Here is a 6,526-nt window from a genome sequence, read left to right as displayed (position 1 = left end):
AGAAATATCACAATGAGGGCCGCCTGGGTGGCTCAGTCGGTTAAGCATCTGCCTTCGGCTCAGGTCATGATCTCAGGATCCTGAGATCAAACCCCGCGTGGGGCTCCTTGTTCAGCAGAGAGCCTGCTTCTCCCTCTCCCTATACCTGCTGCTCCCCCTGCTTGTGCTCTCTCTTTCTCTGCCAAATAAATAAAATCTTTTAAAAAATTTAAAAAAAGAAGAAATATCACAATGAACTTCCTTCATACTTGGTGAGGATCTGGAGTAACTACTTCTCTTGACCTTTGATATACCTCAAAGGTGCCTCATCCCCCCCCAGCTCCCATTGCTTAACCTAACTTGTTCCCCTCCAGAAAACAAAGCAAAACAATAAATAAGCCAACCATCCAGACCCTATGAAGTGATGCACATTTTCTCTCAGATAGAATGGGATTACAAAAGCAACTGAACACATAAGTCTTGCTCTCCAGAGAGTCCCCACATGGACGAGGGTGGGTCCAGACAAGGGTAAACCATATCTACAGGGATCACAAGGAAGAAATCCTGTCAGAGGGCAAGAGGAGTCAATAAGCAGATAGGAGTCATAAATAGATTCCGGGCGAGAAACTGAGGAGACTTGGGGGGATGCTCGCTAGGGACAGAGCTGTGTCTCCCGGAGGCTCTAGGTTGAAGTCCTAACCCCCCATCTGACCGTATTTGGAGATGGAGCCTCTAGGGAGGTGATTAAGGTAAATAAGGTCATGAAGGTGGAGCCCTGATTCAAGAAGGCTGGTGTGCTCGTGAGGATGACATGTGAGGATGAATGAGTTCTTTTTATAATTTGGTTATTAACCCTGTATCAAATTTGTCAGTGGTTTCCTCTACCGTGCAGAAGCTTTTTAGTTTAATGTGGTCCCACTTGTTTATTTTTTATTTTGTTGCTTGTGCTCTGGGTGTCATATCCATAAAACAATTGCCAAGGTCAAGAAAGGTTTTTCCCTATGTTTTCTTCTAAGAGTTTTATGGTTTCAAGCCCTACATTTAAGTCTTTAATTCATTTTCAGTTAATTTTTGTGAGCCGTGTGAGATAAGGGTCCAGTTTCATTTTTTTTTGGCTTCTGGTATCCAGTTTTCCCAGAACCGTTTATTGAAAAGACTGTCTTTTCCCCATTGAGAATTCTTGGCTCCCTTGTCGAATACTAGTTGTCTATATATGTGTGTGTTTATTTCTGGGCTCTCGATTCCTTTCTATCGGTCTATGTGTTTGTTTTTATGCCAGTACCATACTGTTTTGATTATTATAACTTTGTAATATAGTCTGTAATCAGGAAGTGCAATGTCTTCAGCTTTGTTCTTCTTCCTCAAGATTGCTTTGAGTTTTTTGTTTTTTGGGTTTTTGTTTGTTTGTTTTTGTTCTCATGGATCCGCATGAATTTTAAAATTGTTTTTTCTATTTCTGTAAGAAATATCATTGGAATTTTGATAGAGATTGCACAGAATCTACTTTGGGTGGTATGGACATTTTAACAATATTAATTCCTCCAATCCATGAACACAGGATATGTTTCCATTTATTTGTATCTCGTTTAATTTTTTTAAATCAATGTCTTATAGTTTTCTGGGTACAGATCTTTCACCTCCTTGAGTAAATTATTTCATAAGTATATTATTTTTTTGATGCTCTTATAAATTACATTATTTTATTTATTTATTTTTTGGTTAATTCATTGTTAATGTATAGAAATGCAACTGATTTTGCACATTGGCATTTGTGTCTTCAACTACTGAATTTGTTGATTACTTCTAACAGTTTTTTGGAGTATTTACAATTTTTCATATGTAAGATCATGTCATTTGCAAACAGAGACAATTTTACTTCTTTTTTTCTGATTTAGAAAATGCCTTTTATTTCTTTTTTCTTGCCTAATAGCTCTGACTAGGACTTCCAGTACTATGTTGAATAGGAGTGGTGAGAGTAGTACCCTGTCTTCTTCCTGATTTCAGAGGAAAAGCTTTTGACCTTTCCCCATTGAGTATGATGTGAGCTGTGGGCTTGTCATACATGGCCCTTTTATGTTGAGATATATTCCCTCTATACCTAATTCATTGAGAAATTTTATCACGAATGGATGTTGAATTTCATCACATGCTTTTTCTGCATCTTTTAAAATGATCATGTGATTTTTATCTTTCATCTACTAACGTGATGTATAACATTTATTAGTTTATGTATTTTGAACCATCCTTGCATCCCAGGGATGAATCTCACTTGATCATGGTGTATCCCTTTAATGTGTTGCAAATTTGGTTTGCTAATATTTCCTTATGAATTTTTGTGTCTATGTTCATCAGAGACACTGACCTGTAGTTTTCTTTTCTTATTGTGTCCTTATGTGGCTTTGGTACCAGGGTCAAGCTGGCCTAATAAAATGAGTTTGAGAGTGTTCTGTCCTTTTTAATTTTTTAGAAGAGTTTGAGAAGAACTGGTGTTAATTCATCTTTACATGTTTGATGGAATTTGCCCATGAAGCCATCTGTTCTTGAGCTTTTCTTTGTCCGGAGGTTTTTGATTACCGATTTGACCTTCATACTCATTATTTATCTGATCAGATTTTCTTTTTTTTTTTAAAGATTTTATTTATTTGATAGAGAGAGAGAGCACAAGTAGGCAGAGCGGCAGGCAGAGGGAGAGGGAGAAGCAGGTTCCTCACTGAGCAGAGAGTCTGATGTGGGGCTCAATCCCAGGACCCTGGGATCATGACCTGAGCTGAAGGCAGACGCTTAACTGACTGAGCCACCCAGGCGACCCTGATCAGATTTTCTATTTCTTCATGATTCAGCCTCGGTAGGTTGTACCTTTCCAGGAATTTATCCATTTCTTCTAGGTTGTCCAGTGTGTTGATGTAGAGTTGTTTATAGCAGTCTCTTATGATCCTTTGTATTTCTGTGGTATCAGTTGTAATGTCTTCTCTTTCATTTATAATATTATTTATGTAGGTTCTGTTTTTTATTGGTTAGTTTACTTAAAGTTTTGCCACTTTTTTTTTTTTTTAAAGATTTTATTTGACAGAGAGAGACACAGTGAGAGAGGGAACACAAGCAGGGGGTGTGGGGGAGGGAGAAGCAGGCTTCCTGAGGAGCAGGGAGCCCGACGTGGGGCTCGATCCCAGGACTCTGGGATCATGACCTGAGCCGAAGGCAGACGCCCAACGACTGAGCCACCCAGGCGCCCAAGTTTTGCCACTTTTGTTAACATTTTTCTTAAAGGGCTGGGACCCTCTCTGTGTGTGAGAAAGTTAAGAGTTTTGTTGAGCAAAATCCTTCCTCAAGAAAATATATTTGTACAATCTTTTTCCTTGAACTGTAAGGTCCCTCTGGGCACCTTGCTCCAGGCTATAATTGCCTGTTGCCTGTTGTCATAGAGGTTTCATTTTTCCTTCAGAAAAAGTCAGTTAATTAGCAGAGATGGTTCTCCCAGTTACCATGCAAATTTAGAATTGAACTATACAATAATGCATCGCAAATGGTGGTATTAAGCCCTCTTACCTGAGGACAAGCTATCATTTATCTTGAAGATATATCTACTTGTTTATATAAAGGGATGAGATTTCTTTCCAGTCTTTGTAACCTTATTAGCAGATTACCTGCGATGTTCATTGCAGTCTGGTTTAATGTACATTCAATAATAAAACCATTTACTTTCTTTTCTGCATGCATGCAGAGGAGTTTTCTGTGTTGGCAGGAGATTTTACTTTTAATTTTTCCCTGAACATGATTGAAGAGAAGCTTGACAGTCAGTGTCCCAAACAAGGTAAAGGAAGATTGCCATTTGATGTAACCATGGGCCCATCATTTCTACCTTCAGTGACATAATAAAGGACACAGAGCTACCTTCCCCTTCCAGAGTCCTCACTGGGGACTATCCAGTAATGCCCAGTGACATGGACACGTGGGACCCCTTTTGCTCTCGTTCCTACCCTCATCTGACTGAGTGAGCCATGCCAGCGTTGGCCTCCAGCACCACCTGGAGAACTGAGAAACCCCTCCTTCCTGTAGAAAGCTAAAAACAATGTATGGCATATCTGATTAGTACCTGGCGTTGCATTCTGTAGGAAATACAAGGGGAGTGAGACTTTGACCTACCTGCGTATCAGGAATTTCTGCTTTGCTGCTATCAGAAATGCCACCCCAACCCTCTCTGCAAAATACTGCTGACTCACAGTGACCAGAGGCTTTTGGTGGCATGTTAGAACTGCTGAAAACACAAACCTAGCTTGTCTGTGCTCACTCGGAGCCACACGGGTTCTCTCTTTTGATCCCAGCTTATTGGAAAGAAGCTCATAAAATGAGGGCCATTCTTTTTTAAATCATTCTGTTTTTTGCACTGTTCTAATAGTGTTTCCGAGGCTGGTGTCCACCTTCTCAGGAGGCAGGGAGTGGGGCCACTGGCCAAGGGTCTCTTGGTACACTTACGTTTTTAGGGCTTATAGTTTAGTACGTTTGCATTTGGCACAGGAACTAGAGAAGGTACAGGAAAAGAATAAATGGAAGTTCTAGAAGTAGCAGACATTACCCTGGAAATGGCACAGGGAAACAGTGCACCCCCTGCAGATACCTCGATAATTGAGGGCCAGAGCTGGGGAACCCCTCATCTCTCCCACCTCCAGCTGCACATGACTACACAGAGGCAAAGACCTATAGCCACAGCAAGGGCTGGGTAAGGAGAACAGATTGGAAATTACTTGTGTATGAATATGTGTGTGAGAAAGTTAAGAGTTTTGTTGAGCAAAATCCTTCCTCAAGAAAATATATTTGTACAATCTTTTTCCTTGAACTCTAAGATTTCTTAGGTCCTACAATTGAAAATGCACTGTGGTCCTCTAAAGGGATATTGAGTCAGAGTCCATCCATGTCTCATTTTGTCCTTAGGGCTAGGTTAGCTCTCCACTGAAACTTACAGCGAGCAGCCTCCTCCAGGGATCACAATTGTTCCTGTGCACAGTTAGGCTGTGGTGGCCCTTGGCCACCATGGCCAACATGCTTGCATTGAATTGAAACTTTCCTCCATCATAAGCACTAGATCACCAAGGTCTCTTGGGAAATAGGCAGAGTAAAGAAGAAATACATTTTGTGGTAAAACAAACCTCTTGTTGACTCCAGAAAAGACTTTCTCTCAGCACATCTTTTAACCTCCTCAAGTCCAGCACTTTCTCATGACTTCCAGAAAGCTATCCAACTGTGTGTTGTTCACTAACCCCAACTCTGCCTCTTTTCCAGGGACTGATTCAAAGAGAGGACCACTCCTTCTTGCCCCTTCCCCTGAGGCTTTCCCACACAGCGTAACTTCTCCATGTGGGTCTCCCTCCCGGGCCTTGGCAGTGCCTGCCCTCTACCGTTGAGTCATGCATCCGAGGCTTGCCCTCCAGTGGGGAATAAGACAATTTGCCTTCTTCCTTTCTTGTTTCCTTCTGTCAGTTTTTCCTTTTAGTATGCATCTCCCCAAGTTTCGAGAGAGAAGCAGGCATCTCCTGTATGGTGCATGATGGTTACTTTTTCATCTGGTAGGAATGTGATAGTTTACCATAGAGGAAAAAATTCTCTGCTGTTATCAAATCTCAAGATGTCTGGATTCAATAGAGGGGGTTTCTCTGTCTAAGGTGAGCCCTCTGCTCCCTGGGCCACCACGTCTCCTTTGTCAGTTGTCACAAAAAAGTTCCAGAGCTCTGCCTGTGGCTAGCAAGGCCCTCACTGCTGTGTGCACAACCTCCCACCGCCTCTTGCCAGGATAACGTCAGAATTACTGTCATCTGCTCCTCACCCCAGCTTATGTCTGTCATCTGAAGAGCCCGGGACTCCCAGCTCATCCCAGTCCCCTAAACCTTCTTCCCTGCACTCTGTCCCTCCTACTTCATGAGCATGGCTCACTCCTGGCTCACTTGAAAGCCCTCCTAGTGTTCCCTCTGGAACTGGGGCTCCATCCATTGTCACAAAATTCTAAATCCTGGACTTCTGTCCACATACCCACCCCTTCCCTTTCTTTCTAGCCCAAACATGTTTCCTCCTCATGGATGCCACTTTCTTGGCAGTGTGGAGATGGGGGTGGTGGCCCCCTGGAAGCAGCCATGTCTCAGGCCACCTCTCATGGTTGTGGTCCCTGGCCTCCACCCTCACCATCATTCAGTCTCGTTCCTTGAAGATTTTAACTCCTAGTTCTGGCTCATTCTGTAATACTGTTTCTCTCTTCATTCCTGGCATTTTCAACATCCACGCAGATACTGCATCTATGCTCTGGCGTCTTGTCTCCCCCACTGTCCCTGTTATAATGTAGGTTCTTTCCCTTTTTATTTATTTATTTATTTATTTATTTATTTATTTATTTATTCATGAGAGTCAGAGAGACAGAAAGGCAGAGGCAGAGAGAGAAGCAGGCTCCCCACCTAGCAGGGAGCCCGATGCGGGACTCGATCCTAGGACCCTTGGATCATGACCTGAGCCGAAGGCAGACGCTTAACCATCTGAGCCACCCAGGCACCCGGTTCTTTCCCTT

The sequence above is a fragment of the Leptonychotes weddellii genome, chromosome 5 (assembly GCF_054177405.1).
Source record: "Leptonychotes weddellii isolate Sample4059 chromosome 5, ASM5417740v2, whole genome shotgun sequence".
NCBI classification, from domain to species: Eukaryota; Metazoa; Chordata; class Mammalia; order Carnivora; family Phocidae; genus Leptonychotes; species Leptonychotes weddellii.
The sequence above is the reverse complement of the archived record's forward strand: the minus strand, read 5'-3'. Positions refer to the sequence as shown.